The 17058-nt window shown below is 44.7% G+C and overlaps 1 protein-coding gene across 4 annotated transcripts in view; it reads right to left on the reverse strand.

Moving 5' to 3' along the window:
• ARHGAP8 (Rho GTPase activating protein 8) overlaps nucleotides 1-16359 on the reverse strand; it is a 90413-nt gene extending 74054 nt beyond the window's left edge. For all 4 annotated transcript variants that reach the window (XM_032188966.1, XM_032188958.1, XM_032188976.1 and 1 more), the window contains exon 1: nucleotides 16304-16359. The gene's annotated coding sequence lies outside the window, so the exon portion shown is untranslated. The remainder of the gene's footprint in view (nucleotides 1-16303) is intronic.
• Nucleotides 16360-17058: the final 699 nt, after the last annotated feature.

Here is a 17058-nt window from a genome sequence, read left to right on the forward strand (position 1 = left end):
AGAGAAGCTTGTGCACCCAACAGCTTATCATTTTAGGCACCTTCCAACAACTTTGATATATTTAATAAATATTTAATAAGCAGTATATAAACAATGAAGTGCAGAGTTCGAGAAAGGTGCAAGGGGACAAAGCTACCCTAAGGCAGCTGTGGAAGACAGCAAGGACATAGCCTAGGAGAAGAACATGCAAACCACTCATAAATGCAATAATTGGAAATGTATAAGGTTGTCAGGTAAGGTTCTTCTCCTCTATCTGCCATAATTTATAATTTAACCATTTAAATAAACCTTGAGTTTTCTTAAACAATATTTATTCTCTTCCTAAGGATGTAGAGACCTTGCTAACCTCTCCTGAAATGCTACATAACACACTTGATTTACCAAAATGGTTGGCAAGAAAAATGTATTTGCTTAGAGTGGTTAATGTATATGCTGTTGTTGTCTCTGCTGTAGCTATACCTATTCCATATGCTTCTTAAGCCAGCATCATTTTTTTTTTTTTCCCAGAAGTAGCTCAGATGCCAAACCCTGAAAATAATTCAGGGTCAGCAAGAAAAATCCTTCCATTCTTCTCAGATGGTCAATTAAAACTATGCAGAACCAAAATCAAACCAGACCAAAAAAAAACCACCACAACAACAAACAAACATAAACCACGAAACACCCTCCACACTGCTTACCAGGTAAGTTTTCAGTTACAGTGTCACACTGACATAAACTTTGAGAATCCCATCAGTACAACAAAGCATGTGACAGTACAATCCAAACATGGATTTTATTCTTTTCTTCATTTTAAATTAGCTATTAAGAACAAACACCTGTAAGTCATTTGCTGTACCTCAATGTAAAATAGATATACAACCCCATTAGGCCCAGACTGAGGAAAGCATTTGGGACAGCCATAAAACAAAAGCACAGAAGCCCAGCTGAAATGATTGATGCGTTCAAGGTTTTCTTGAATCAATGCCTCAAAGAAGTCTTAGTGGCCTGATCAGTCAGGAGGCAGCTCTGCTACCCTTTGCCTGATCACATCTTGCTACTTTTAGCTCACATTGTGATAGATCTTCTTTCAAAGTACTTTTGCAGATACCAGGATCACAATGAAATTGGGTTTCACTCCCCCCAGCCATAGCTGCTGAAATCAAAACCCCTCCACTTGCACCCCACTCTGTGCCCACCTGGCAGACAATCAGTGAAAATAAATGGTATTCCTTGTGGCAAAGCATGCCATTTATTGTCAGTCATGGTATCACAGCAGAGCTCTTCATTAGCTTCTGTTGAAAAGCGTACTTCAGGAGTAAAGTAATATCGCTTTTTCATCCAGTCTTTGGTATATGACTTCTAACAACAACTCTCTCTTCATAAATTTAGTCAGCCTTCTGTAGGGTTTCATGAGGCTTCTTAAACGTATCTTTTTTCTCATCATCTGACTTCAAAATTCACCAAAAAAGTTTCAAATAAGTTACCCCAATAAGAAATATGAATTGTTTGACTCCAGAGCCAATTCATTCATGTTTCCTGTCTGCTGGCAAAGAAAGAAGAGAGGGAAATAAAAAAGAAACCAAAAGGTGAATTTATTATAATCCTGTTTATAATGATTGGACCCTACTAGATTTAAGGCTGGAACAAGAAGCTATTTTAATCTTTCAAAGGCATTTTATACTTAAAATTAATTTCTATCCAAGGCATTTTACCTGTTGCTGGTACAACTAAAAGCAAAGAAAACTGCAAGAAATTAAGAATAAGACTTTTCCCCAGTGTCATGGTTTTCTTCTCCGGTGGTTCTTAATTTCAGCCCTGAACAAGTGCAAAATCCAAGAAAACTGGTAGAATGTTTGCAAGACATATGCCCTGACCCTGGCAATACTAGAGAACTCCACCAGCTTGCTGCACTCCGCTGGGATCTGGCTTATGCCTATCAAATGTCAATTAACATTGCCCAGCACCCTCAAGGGGATAGGGAAGTTCCTGAATTTGATGATGAGACAGCACAGACTGTGACCACTCCAGAGGACCAACCATCTATGGTATCAGTCGCCCCTATAGTAAAGACAAAACAATGGAAACAGAAATCAGGTCATTTAGTAAGGGAAGAAGCTCCTCCTAAGGATGAGGGAGAAGAGGAAAAGGCAGGCAGCTCTAAAGCAGCGTCATCACGGCAACAGCAGGGAGAAGAGACCGAAATCATAGATGAATCAGAAACTACTCAGTCTCTACCCTTGAGTGAGCTGCGAGAAATACGAAAAGATTTTAGTCGTCTTCCAGGTGAGCACACCCTCACCTGGCTGCTTTGATGCTGGGACACTGGGGCCAACAGCCAACAGCTAGAAGGCAATGAAGCCAAGCAGCTGGGATCCCTCTCTAGAGAAAGGCTCATTGATAGAGTAATTGGGAGAGAGGCACAAGTTCTCAGCCTCTGGAGGTGACTCCTAACAGCTGTGAAAGAAGGGTATCCCCACAAGGAAGATATTGTATACCAAGTAAGCAAATGGACCACTATGGATAAGGGCCTCCGGCACCTGCAGGAATTAGCTGTGCTGGAGATGCTATATAGTGATTTAAACAACGCCCAGGCACCTAAAGACCCTAATGAAGTCCAATGCGCAACATCCATGTGGCGGAAGTTTGTACGGGCTGCACCCTCATCACATGCCAGCATACTGGCAGCAATGGATTGGGAGGAGGGGATGGGGCCAACTGTGGATAACGTGTCCAACCAGCTTCATAAATATGAATAAAATCTCTCTGGCCCATTATGGGCCTGCATTTCAGCTGTGGAGAGACTGTCCTAACGATTAGAAGAACACATAGCTTCCTCCTCACCTAGACGGAAGAATCTTTTGGCCATCAAGCGCCAGCACTCCCCAGCTCAAACAAGGGAGAATCCAGGATGCACACCGCGGGGTACCTTGTGGTTTTATTTACGTGACCACGGGGAAAATACGTGTAAGTAGGACGGTGAACCAACCTTGGCCCTACCTGCTTGGGTACATGAGCTGTGGAAAGATACAGCAGCAACAAAGGGGGTCCCTAGGAGGATTGCTGCCCCAGTTTCTGTTGGGCAGTCCCCCAGAGGCAGTAGAAGGGTTAGTATTACTTCTGACCCTGATGAAGAAACCTCTGCTTCACATTTGGAAGAATTAATTGATAGATGCTCCAACCAGGACTAGTAGGGCCCTGCCTCTGGACAGGTAGAGGAGAGGGACAACCAGATTTACTTGACTGCGTGGATTCAATGGCCTGGCACACCAGAACCGCAGAAATATAAAGCTTTAGTGGACACAGACACACAGTGTACCCTAATGCCATCAGGCCACCAAGGGGCAGAACTCGTCTCTATCTCTGGAGTGACAGGGGGATCCCAAGAGCTAACTGTCTTGGAAGCTGAAGTGAGTCTAACCGGGAATGAGTGGCAAAAGCACCCCATTGTGACTGGCCCAGAGGCTCCGTGCATCCTCGGCATAGACTACCTCAAGAAAGGGTACTTCAAGGATCCAAAAGAGTACCGGTGGGCTTTTGGCATAGCTGCCTTGAGCACAGAGAAGATTAAGCAGCTGTCTGCCCTGCCTGGTCTCTCACACGACCCTTCTGCTGTAGGATTGGTGAGGACTGAAGAACAGCAAGTGCCAATTGCAACTACAACTGTGCACTGGCGGCAATATCGCACCAACCGAGACTCCCTGATTCCTATCCATGAGTTAGTTCATCATCTGGAGAGCCAAGGAATGATCAGCAAGACTCACTCACCTTTTAACAGTCCTATATGGCCAGTGCGAAAGTCTAATGGTGAGTGGAGGCTAATGGTGGACTATCGGGGCCTGAATGAAGTCACACCACCACTAAGTGCTACAGTGCCAGACATGCTGGAACTCCAGTACAAACTAGAGTCAAAGGCAGACAAGTGGTATGCTACAATCAATATTGCTTATGCATTTTTCTCCATCCCTCTGGCAGCAGCATGCAGGCCACAATTTGCTTTCACTTGGAGGGGCATTCAGTATACTTGGAATCGACTGCCCCAGGGGTGGAAACACAGCCCTACCATTTGCCATGGACTGATCCAGACAACACTGGAACAGGGGAACGTTCCCGAATACCTGCAGTACTTTGATGATATCACCGTATGGGGTAACACAGCAGAAGTTGTTTTTGAGAAAGGGAAGAAAATAATTCAAATTCTCCTGAAAGCTGGCTTTGCTATTAAACAGAATAAGGTCAAGGGACCCGCACAGGAAATCCAGTTCTTGGGGGTAAAATGGCAGGATGGACGTCACTACATTCCGATGGATGTGATCAACAAATAACAGTTATGTCTCCGCCAACTAGCAAAAAAGAAACACAAGCTTTCCTAGGCCTTGTGGGATTTTGGAGAATGCATGTGCCAGGCTATAGTCAGCTTGTGAGTCCTCTATATCGAGTGACTTGAAAGAGGAACTCTTTTCAGAATAACAGAACTCTTCCGAGTGGGGCCCCAAGCAACAACAGGCTTGTGAACAACTTAAACAAGAAATAGATCGTGCAGTAGCCCTTGGGCCTGTCCACACCAGACCAGCTGTGCAAAACATACTTTATACTGCAGCTGGGGAGCATGGGCTCACCTGGAGCCTCTGGCAGAAGACCCCAGGAGAAACTTGACGCCGACCTCTGGGGTTCTGGAGCCAAGGCTATCGAGGATCAGAAGCCAATTACACTCCAACTGAAAAGGGAATATTAACAGCATATGAGGGGATTCAAGCCACCTCAGAAGTTGTTGGTACAGAACCACAACTCCTCTTGGCCCCACAGCTACCTGTGTTACATTGGATGTTCAAAGGGAAAATCCCCACTACACATCATGCAACCAACGCTACGTGGCGTAAATGGGTAGCGTTAATTACACAGCGGGCTCGAATGGGGAAACTCAACCGCCCGGGAATCCTGGAAGAGATTATGGACTGGCCAGAGGGCAGGGATTTCAGAGCACCAACAGAAGAGGTAACTCGTGCTGAAGAGGCACCACCACACAATGAGTTGCCAGAAGACAGAAAGCAGTATGTGTTGTTCACTGACAGATCCTGCCGTGTGGTAGGGAGCCATCAGAAGTGGAAAGCTGCTGTGTGGAGTCCCACACGACGAGTTGTGGACGCCATGGAAGGGGAAGGTGAGTCGAGTCAGTATGCAGCAGTGAAAGCTATACAACTGGCCTTAGAAATTGCTGAAACAGAAAAATGGCCGGTACTGTATCTCTACACTGACTCATGGGTGGTGGCAAATGCTCTGTGGGGGTGGCTGTGACAATGGAAACAGAACAACTGGAAGCACAGAGGTAATCCCATCTGGGCTGCTACCCTGTGGCAAGACATTGCTGCCCAGGTAGAAAACCTGGCTGTAAAAGTACGTCATGTAGATGCCCACATGCCTACGAATCGTGCCTCCGAAGAACATTAAAACAATGAAGAAGAAGATCGAGCTTCGAAAATTGAAGTAGCTCAGGTGGACCTGGACTGGGGACATAAGGGTGAGCTGTTTGTAGCTCGATGGGCCCATGAAACATCAGGACATCTAGGGAAGGATGCCACATACAGATGGGCTCATGATCAAGGGGTGGACCTGACCATTGAGGCCATTACACAGGTTACCCATCAGTGTGAGACCTGTGCTGCAATCAAACGAGCCATGAGGGTAAAGTCTCCCTGGAATAGGGGGAGATGGCTTGGATTTCGATATGGTGAGGCCTGGCAGATTGACTACATCGGACCACTCCCACAAACCCGCCAAGGTAAATGTTACATACTCACCATGGTAGAAGCAATTACTGGGTGGCTGGAAACATATCCAGTAAACCATGCCACGGCCCGAAACACTACTTGGGCCTGGAAAGACAAGTGCTGTGGCAACATGGTACACCAGAGAGAATTGAGTCTGACAATGGGAGTCACTTCCGAGACAATTTGGTTACTTCCTGGGCCAAGAGACATGGCATTGAATGGGTGTATCACATCCCTTATCACCCACAAGCCTCTGGGAAGGTTGAGAGGTACAATGGACTGTTAAAAACTATGCTGCGAGCATTGGGTGCTGGGACGTGGAAACATTGGGATATAAATCTACCAGAGGCCACTTGGCTAGTTAACAACAGGGGGTCTGACAGCTGTCCTGGTCCTGCTGAAACAAAACCCCTACACACTGTGGGAGAAGCTAAAGTCACTGTAGTGCATGTGGAAAAGTGGAAGGGGAAGGAGGTGTGGGTTTCCCCTGCCATGGGAAAAGGCAAACCCACTCGTGGGATTGTCTTCACCCAAGGACCAGGGTATACCTGGTGGGTAATGCAGAAGGATGGGGATATCAAGTGTGTGCCTCAAGGAGATTTAACACTGGGAGAAAATTAATCTGTAATCCAAGTTATGTGTTGTAGGAGGACACTGCAGAACCAATGACAGGTCAACTTCACAAGGAACCAGGCAAGTGCAACAGTGATGAGCTAAGCTGGTGCTGGTGTCAAGAAAACCAACTTTGCCTGCCCTGAGTGACCACTTTGACAGATGAAGCTGAAACCATCAACAGTTTTTATGAACATTTTGGGAAAAGACCTATGGAATGAAAGGAAGTACAGACATATAAATACTTCAATGGACAGAGAACAATGGTGATGAGAGCATCTATATACTAAACTGTACCTGATTGTGACACAAATGTTATGGAATAAGGGGTGGAGGTTGTGTTGGGTCTGTCTGAGCTGGAGTCACCTTTTCCCTGCAGCAGCCCACACAGTGCTGTGCTCTGCACTCGTAGCTGGAACAGCACTGATATCACTCAAGTGTTGTGTCTATTGTTGCATAGTGCTGGCACAGCATCAGGACTCCTTCCAAGCCCCCAAGAGCCAGCAGACTGGGGATGGGCAAGTGATGGGGAGGGAACAATGCCAGGGCAGCTGACCTAAACCAACCAAAGGGATATTCCATAACACCTGATGTCACACTCAGCAATAAAAAGGGGGGCTCTCATGGGGGAGTGGGCTGTTCCTCCTGAACAACCACTACACGTTTTGAGGCCCTGCCTCCCAGGACATGGCCGAACATCGCTCGTTGATGGGAAGTAGAGAATATTTTTTTTTCCCCTCTCTCTGTGCTTCCACGCAGAATTATTGTTTCTTTTGTTTCTTTTTCTCCCCATTCCCTTTCCCTTTAATTAAACCTTCTCATCTCAAACCTCGAGTTCTCTGTGTTGTATTTTCTCCCCCTTCCTCTTTGAGGAGAGGGGGAGTGAGAGAGTGGTTGTGGTGGAGCTTGGCTGCTCACCTGAGTAAAACCACCACACCCGGTTTACAATTTCTTTCTTTTAGTTGATACTTTTAATGGTACTTAGTTGGTAGGTACCATTCTATACTGAGACACCTTCACCATCTCTTCAGTAGTTTACTGGCTCCTTTGCATGGGTCTTTCACAAAAGGAAGAGAAATCTTTTTTAAGGGACAAGAAAATAAGGGATGAGAACAGTTACCAGGTTGTCAGAGGGAACAAGAAGCAAATGAAATATGTGAAGCTAATTATAATAAATTGCTTAAAAACCACTAGCTTTCAGTTCCTATCAGTGCAGCTCTTCTTTCTATGTTAACTGCAATACAACATTAAATATTTACAGACAGGATGTCAGCTGGTAACAGTAAACAATCAACGAGGCCAACATACTCAGAATAAAATTTAAGACACTCATAAAAAAGACCTATATTACTTGTGTTTTTGTAACACCAGCAGTACTACACTACATCCAAAGTCCACAAGACAGCTGTTGAATCAAACACAATTTCCTTTTTTCCTTTTTCCTTCAGAATTTTCCTTTGTAGCTCTTAACAACATACATTTTATCCTGACTTGTAGGGCTCTGACTGTAAAGGTAAGTTTACAACTGTGAGTTTGTCAAGTCCGCTTAATCTTTCTGTCAAGCAAAACAGCACGTATCACAGGTCCAGATGCTGAGAAAAATAAAGCAGCAAACAACTGCAACTCATTCTGCTACCTGAACACTGTCTCAGAAGAATTTCTTTGCCATTAGGCAGGGTCATAAAAACATTGCCAAAACAACATCACCCAGTGGACACACCGGAGCAGGTAAGACAACACAAAGCCTTTGGGTACCACCTGTTTCTGAGTTCCAAGTTTAACATAAAAGCTTGTCTACCTGTTTAATGGCATTCTTGCATACACTGCGCAAAGTTCTGTCTCTGGGGAAATCAGCACCATAACTCACACTGACCTCAGCTGAACTGGGGTAAGATCTCCTCAGGCATTTTCCTCCCAAGCAGAAGATCAGTTCTTATATTAAAACTTTCTTCTGAGGAACACAAGAATTATCCACCTTCTTTTGTGAGTCATCTTCCTTCCCCCATGGTGCTCAGCTTCAGCAGAGGACCCTGTAGCATCCCATCATACTCTCAGCTAAGACTCAACAAGCATGCTGAAGCTTTCAATTCTCATCTTCTAAAACACAGGGTAAAATCCAGTAAACCAATGGTATATTTTTCAGAAAATAATAAAATAAATAGATTACATTTGTTCATAGTTCATCCAATAGTTGTAAATAAGCACCATATCCATGCAAATGTTCATAGTTATATTGAACTGAGGTTTAGAGCTGAAGCTACCATGGTGTCCAGACTACCACATACTAAAGCTAGATATAGATGAGTTGCTGTGAGCGTCGGTATTCTCTGAAGCTACAGAAATCAGCCTAAGTTGTAAAGGCTTTGTTTAAAGCCAGCTTTATAAGGAACATGCCAAATCTTTGAGTTTCAGCCCCAGACTCAAGCAGGTAGCTTCTAGAGATCGGGGCAGCTTCCAAAAATGGAACTTCCAATGACACTACACACTTTTGTTAGCAACATTTACCAGAAGAGAAGACAGATTCTGAGAAAAAAAGCCCATTAAACTTTTTTCATTGCTTTTATTAATTTTAATGCACAGTATGAATGAACATATTAAAGCCCATGTATATAGTAAACAAAATCATTTTTGTGCTTTTCTCTGCCTTGCACAGCAAATTAAAATACAGAATGATAAAACAAAAGATGGATGTGGAAACTATATGATGGGAAACATCTCAATCTTTCCAATTTTTAAATGTTGGTTATGCATTCTTCCCTAATTATTTGATGCCTTCTTATAAGTAAAAATCGACTCAATAGCCTTACTTTCAGAATGTGTTGTATAAAGCAGCAGAGACTTAAGACAGCAACATCAGACAAAACAGAAATAGTGTAGGTCATTTATTATCAAAACAACACCAACAAGATCTGGATATTTACTGAGATTATTCACTGGAGAAAAAGAGAGAAAAAAAAAAAAAGACCACTTTTCTGTAAATGACCTTGTACCATTTTCCTGTACATCCCTTTTTACACCTAGCCTAAGTTCCACATGCCCATCTGTGAGAGCCCATCAGTGGCCAGCAAACCCCTGCAAGGGCTACCACATGGGCACTTAAATACCTGAGAATTACAGGATCATTTAGATTGGAAAAAACCTTCAGGATCATCGTGTTTTTGAAAGCTGTGGTGAAAAGAGAAACCAACTATCCCCTACAAGGAATTCCTGGTGAATGATCTTCTTGCAAATCTGATATTCACCTTACAAGCATAGCCCTGGAACATCATGACAAAGGCAGTACATTCCTTGCTGGCTGCAGCAGCCACGTAGAGAAGGAAGCTCAAAGTCTCCAGAAAGCTCAATTTCAAAGTTTGAAAAGCCTAGTGAAATATATGCACTGCACAGCATATATAAAATGCCAGGTGAAGAATTTACAGCTAAAAGAAATATTCCTAGAATATATTAACATAAAGTATAAAAGATATCTTCAGAATGCAGAAGTCAAAGAAACATCCCTTGAGGTAGACATCACTGAAGGGCAATGAAGTTACATGGCTGTTGATTTTCTTTATTACAGACAGGATTGGTATCACAGCCTAGTCGCTATCATTAATGTTACTTCAAACTTTCAAGTCTGAGATCCTTTTTTCAGTTCTTCACAACTTGATTTGTGGACTGAAATTTTCCAACCTCAGAAGAAGTGTGTGCATAAGATTGATATTCAGGAAGGATTACTGAGAAGGCTAAGTGAAAGAAATGGGATTTGAACAAATAAGAGAGAAGAGATGAGATAGGAGAGAAGTTGAATGAGTCCCAACTGGGGATAATAGGCAGAAAATCTGTGCCCACTAATGTAGCTTGAAATGAAACCCAAGATTGCACCGTCTCACTTTTTTTTTTCCGTCCTATCAGCACATTGGCTGTTACATCCTCTTACACTGCTTGGATGCAGAAACAGCAACCTACAATTGTTATCAGTTATTCCATCACATCAACACACAGAATGCTGTGCAGTTAATCTTGAGATTCAGCCTTGATGATGACAGACACTGGTGTCAATAACATGTCCTACAACAGAATTACCATGTTTTTTGTTTATTTAAATTAAAGGACTATATACGGATACAAAATAACAGTTTGTTACAACATCAGTACTCTTCCTAAGCTTACTATTCAAGCCTTTAGGAACACCAGAGATGACTTTGCCTCAAAAATGTCATCTTTTATCCCTATGCATGTGTAAAGACACATTTTTAATTACAGGCTCAGAAGAGAAATTTTTCTTTCCATGTATTCCTGCTCCAGCTGCTGCATAGGAGAACAAGATTTCTGACAAAGAGATGATTGTCTTCCCATTAACATACTCATACAGGCAAAACTTGCACACATGGAAGAGGAAAGTGGATGATCTCAGAGCTAATATCGAAGATCCAGAAACTATTTTTGCCTCTGCCAACAATTTCCAATGGGATACTTTGTAAGTTATCAAATAAAACTTTTCTCTTAAATGATTTTAAGACTACTTAAAAGTTTACCAAGAGAAAACATAAGAAAAATGAACAGACTGATTCCCTCAGGAGAGCTGATCCTAGCTTACTTCCCTTGACTGACAGATCTGTAAGGCCTTCCACATGGGCTCACATGACATCCTGATCTCCAGGTTGCAGAGAGATGGATGTGAAAGGTGGGCCATTCAGTAGGCAAGGAATTGGCTATAAGGCCACACCCAGAGAGCGGTAGACAGTGGCTCTACATCCACGTGGAGGCTGGTGATGAGTGGTGTCCCTCAGGGGTCTGTCTTGGGACCAGTAACAAATACCTTTATCCACGACAAATACAGTGGGATCAGGTGCACTCTCAGAAAGTTTCCAGGTGACACCAAGCTGAGTGGTGTAGTTGATGCAAGCAAAGGAAGGGATGCCATCCAAACGGACTTGGACATGCTTGAGAAGTGGGCCCATGTGAGCCTAAAGGAGGTTCAGCAAGGCCAAGCACAAGGTGCTGCACCTGGGTCAGGACAATCCCAGACATGAGGACAGACTGGGAGAAGAACTCACTGAGAGCAGCCCTGCAGAGAGAACTTGGGGTTTCTGGTGGACCAAAAGCTTGGCATGACCAGCAGTGTGCCTGCAGCCCAGGCCAATTGCCATCTTTCACTGCCTTTTGATTAGACATTGCTAATTCAGACTTTTCCTTAGAATATGTGAGTGATAGTACTATTTTTTATTTTTTCTTTAAAGAATAAATAAAAGTGTTTACATTTTCCAAATCATTTTTGCTGTATTTATTTTTCCATTAAAATTTTGATACTGTTCACACAGCCTGTTTTTTTAAAAAAGACATTTTTCAAGAAGAAAATATAAATTCTATCTGCAACTTTCACGCCTACACATGCACATATCTGCTTCTTTTTTGTAGTTCTGCTGGACCAATAAAGTCAGGCAATGCGCAGAAAAACTGTCAAATGCAAGTCATTTCTTCTTTCCTTTGAAAGCAAAGGGTGCCCAACCTGTGCAACTTGCCTGACTCATAGGCCAGTCAGATGTGGTTCCCATGATAACACCTGTATCATTACATAGAATCGTAGAACATCCCGAGTTGGAAGGGACCCATAAGGATCATCAAGTCCAACTCCTGGCAACACACAAGTCTACACAAAATTTTAGACCATGTGACTAAGTGCACAGTCCAAACACTTCTTAAATTCAGACAGGCTTGGTGCAGTGACTACTTCCCTGGAGGGCCTGTTCCAGTGTGCAGCTAACCTCTTGATGAAGAACCTCTTCCTGATGTCTAGCCTAAACCTCCCCTGCCTCAGCTTAACACCATTCCCACAGGTCCCATCGTTGGTCACTAAAGAGAATAGATTGGCGCCTTCCCCTCCACTCCCTCTCATGAGGAAGCTGTAGACCGCGATGAGGTCTCCCCTCAGCCTCCTCTTCTCCAGGCTGAACAGGCCCAGTGCCATCAGCCGCTCCTCACACATCTTCCCCTCTAGGCCTTTCACCATCTTCATCGCCCTCCTCTGGACACTCTCCAACAGTTTTACATCCTTTTTGTACTGTGGTGTCCAGAACTGCATGCAGTACTCAAGGTGAGGCCACACCAGTGCAGAGTAGAGCGGGACAATCCCTTCCCTTGACCAACTAACAATGCCATCCTTGATGCATCCCAGGATACGGTTGGCCCTCCTGGCTGCCAGGGCACACTGCTGGCTCATAGTCAACTTACTGTCAACCACAACCCCCAGATCCCTCTCTGCAGGGCTGCTGTCCAGCGTCCCATCACCCAGTCTGTACATATAGCCAGGGTTGCCCAGTCCCGGTGCAGGACCCGGCACTTGCTCTTGTTAAACATCATGCAGCGGGTAATTGCCCAGATCTCTCTGCAAGGCCTTTCCACCTCATCTGAGTCCACAACTCCTCCAAGTTTAGTGTTATCAGCAAATTTGCTCAAACATCTTCTAGTACTACATCCAAATTGTTTATAAAAACATTGAAATGAAATAAAATTAAATTTATGAAAGCAGCATAGTACCAACATCTGCTCTGATCATCCAGCAACAGTGTAAATTTAAAACACAGCATGAACTCAGTGACCTTCTGACTATTGGCAAGAAAGGGGTTGGGGTGCAGGGGGGGGAAGAGAAGGAGAAAATTAATTTAAAGAACATTTTTTGGGGAAGGGAGTGTGCTTTGGTCTGAGCTTTTGGGTAGACCTGTGCGGTGTCAAGAGTTGGACTTGATGATCCTTAAGGGTCCCTTCCAACTCAGGATATTCTATGATTCTATGAAGAGGACTGGCCCTAAAATGGAGCGTTGGGGGACCCCACTGGTGACCATCTACCATCCTGATGTGGCCCCATTAACCACAACCCTTTGAGCCCTGCCCGTCAGCCAATTGCTCACCCATCATATGATGTTTTTGTTTAGCTGTGTGCTGGATATTTTGTCTAGTAGGATCCTATGGGAAACTGTGTCAAAAGCTTTGCTGAGTCCAAAAAGATCACATCAGCTGGTTTTCCCTTGGTCGACTAGATGGGTGATCTTATGATAAAGGAAATCAAATTTGTTAAACAGGACCTACCCCTCATGAACCCATGCTGGCTAGGACCAATGACTGCATTGTCCCCTAGGTTCAATAACTTCAAGGACAATCTTCTTCATAATTTTACCAGGCACTGACATGAGACTGACAGGCCTGTAACTGCTAGGGTCTTCTTTCTTGCCCTTCTTGAAAAGTGTGGAGGCTGGCAACAAATCTGAAACCCCAACTTTGAACATAGTGAGCAGCAGGCCACCTAGACTCCTTCATTTCCACCTCTCAGAGCTACATCCGTAGCCATAGCAACATTTTGGACAATCACTTGTATGGTCTGGAGGGCAACAATCCTTATCTTAGAGTTATAATGGTCTGTTAAATGCCACAAAAATATGAAGCATTGGTAATTCTAATCAAAAATCAATTTTAAATAAAATTGGATTTCTAATTTCAATGAGTATTAAATAATGACTGTTCAATTATAGCTGAATTTCAAACTTAAACCAATCCAGTCAGCACAGCATAAACACCTACAGCTATTCTACACACAAACACTTTACACCAAGGTCAGTTTTGACTCTGAACAATTTCCCTTTAAAAAAAAAGAAAAAAAAGCATTAATTTAAAGCTGATAGCCACATGAACATACAGAACACTCATTCAGCTGAGTTAAAGAATGATTTCATGGCTCTATCCATATTCTTACAGTAAAGCTTAAAATTTAATAAGTACAAAAATATTGTTTATGCATTTCCCCAGCTGTACTACTATTAAGCATCTATTCAAACCAGAATACCTTTAAAAATCCAGTTTACATCTCACCATGGTTATTTACTTTTTGAATTCCTGCTCTAACAATGAAGAAACCAACACAAGGAAGTCACCTTCATTTCACATAATACACTTAGTTCCACTTAGTATGACTGCATATTTTTGTCTGAAGCCATCGAAACAGCAACTAATTTGTGTAAAAGCAACTTTATTTTAAAAGTTATTTTGTCACAGAATCATTGTAGCCTTTCTTAGATGCATTCAAAACCCTCTTCAGCAAACTGCTAAATTTGAGGCTAAAATGGCATGCTGTTTTAGACAACATATATGGCATGCTTGTCAATAACAAGCATGCAGCAAAATCACACATAGATCCCAGAACACCTCACAAAAGCAGAGGTCACTCCTCAAAAGTAGTGAGGCCCTTACCTTCAAAGGCCCTGGCTGCTGCTCCAGAAGGAGCCTTCACTCCTGTACCCAGCCACCTAGGCTGGACTTGCAAAGGGGAAAGACCAGACAAAAAGCAGTTTAGTGATCATTCAGCGCAGGGACTGAGTAACAGGCAAAAAGCTCATCTGTGTTAAAAAAGAAAAACTGCCAACATCCCAGCAAGGCCATCATTACAACACAGAGGACAGGGGACTCCTGTCTGTGCACCTGGTCACATTTGTGGGAAGGGGAAAGGTATTTCCTTGGAAATGGGCTTCTTCTCAGATTGAGATGAGCTGTTTAGTTGCAGTGCAAGCACGTAAAGAAGGGCTTAAACTCTTTTGCCACTGTTGGAGATTTTCAGCCTCTTCGTGGACAACTTCTACCAGGGTGTGTTTCCAAGGGGGGCAGGAAGGAAGGAATTGCAGGAATGCTGGTGGCAACTCACCCACAGCATCAGTTCCAGAACACTCTCCTGGGCTACCACGGCCCACCTGAGGTTAAACCTGTATCAACAAAACCCTGCTCTGCCTCCTACCTGGAAAACTTGCTGTGCAATAACAAGGTCACAGGATCATTGCTCAGACATCTGGAAAGGTCAGAATGAAATATTCATGTGCAACATGAATTCAGCCCCCTTCACATTTCACAGAAAAGCCAGATGCAACATATACAAAAAGAGTGCTGAAAAATTAAACTAATAATAAATACATATTATAGTAGCAATGAAGAGGAATTCATTTTTCAAAGGACTGGTAACAAAGAGGAGGAAAGAAGCCCTAAAAGAACAATATATGAGTATATAGCTAAAGACATTCTTTATGAGATTTTATGGCTTCTAGTTACAGTGTTAAATTTCTACACCCTCAGTTTGTCATGTCCAGACAACCACACAACGTTTACTGTAATCTTTACCCCTGCTTACCCTGTGTATTGCGAGATCTTATACCCAAACATGAGCTCCAATTCTCCAACAGCTCTTCCACACAGAAGCTTTTGGTCCTTCCATGAAGTCAGGGGGCATGACCACAAGAGCACAAATTCACCCACCCACCATTGAACCGGAAAAATGACATTGCATGAACATAGAAAATCCTCCTGGGCTGAGTCATATCCCTGTGTAAACAGCTACAAGGCTCAGTTCTGTGACTGAGGAGCAAGCACAGCTGTAAGCCAACAGCCTCATATAAAGCCTGCGACTGTTGACCCCATCCATCATTATGAACTTTGAATCCTATTGTTGTGGGATATTGTAGAAATGGACGCATCCCACAGAACGAGCACATTCATGCTCCCAGTTGGTCATACTGGAAGCTAAAAGCTTCTTTAGCTTCCAAACAGTCATCTTGCCCCGCACAAAAACCTCTTGTGTGTCCTCGCGGGGCACACCAAACACTGCACAGGGGAACAGCAAGGCTGCCTCCCTAGCATACACACACAAGGAAGAAAGGCTGGCAGAGAACCCCAGCCCGACCAGCGGGTCGCTGCACCTTCCGACGGGGCACCTCTCGCCCAAAGGCCAGCACCACCGCAGAGGCTGGCTGGAAAGCGAACCCTATCCATCCTCCTTCCCTCCGCCCTGGTCAGCCCAAGCCGCTTTCTCCCTCCCTTCTTCGGCAGGCAACCTCTGGGGCCCCAGGGGCAGGGGCCAGACGGGGGCCGCTCCCTCCCGCTGCCCCCAGGTGGCGGCGGCCGGCGGGGGCCCGGCGGCTCTGACGTACCTGGCGGGGGCACGACGGGCGGGCGCCGCAGGTCCTCCTGCCGGCCAGCAGCAGGCCTCGGGGCCGGCCTCACCTGTGGGCGGCCGGAGGAGGGGCGAAGGCCGAGGGCAGGGCGCCTCCGGCCGCCGGGAGGAAGCGCGGGGGCGTCCGCCATCGAAAGAGACCGAGACTGAGACAGAGGGGAAGGGAGGGAAGGGAGAGAAGGGAGGGTAAGGAGGGGAGAGAGAAAGACAGGGGTTGCCCCTCGGGCTCGGCTTGGGGCTGCGAGGGGCATGGCAAAGCCCCGGGGCCTTTCGGTTTCTGTTCCTGCTGAGGGTTGCTGGAGGCAGCAGGAGCTGAGGCTGGGCTTGCTGTGACCCCAGGGTCCCTCAGCGTCCCTCCTGCATGCTCGTGGGTCTGGGGGTAACCGAGTATCAGAGTAGTCGGTATCCGAGTTAGTTGGATTTCCAGAGGGGAGGAGGAAAATAAAACCATATGCAGAAGGAAGATATGGAAATAATCACATTTTTACTGCCTCTTTACTACTGGGGGGAATCGGTTATCAAGTGTTTGAGCAGCACCATCTGAGTGCAGCAGGGAGCAGTGAACATATTGACGTAGAGCTCAGGGGGATCGGACCTGTGTGAGTCGCCTCCAGCGATCTGCGGAGGAAAAGTCAAAAATGCAGCCCCTTGCTGCAAGGCCCGCATGTGCCGAGGGGCTCTGTGAGTGTGCAGTGGCACTGCTCCATCTGTCTGGAGAACAAACAGGAGACA

This window comes from Aythya fuligula, chromosome 1 (genome assembly GCF_009819795.1).
Source record: "Aythya fuligula isolate bAytFul2 chromosome 1, bAytFul2.pri, whole genome shotgun sequence".
NCBI classification, from domain to species: Eukaryota; Metazoa; Chordata; class Aves; order Anseriformes; family Anatidae; genus Aythya; species Aythya fuligula.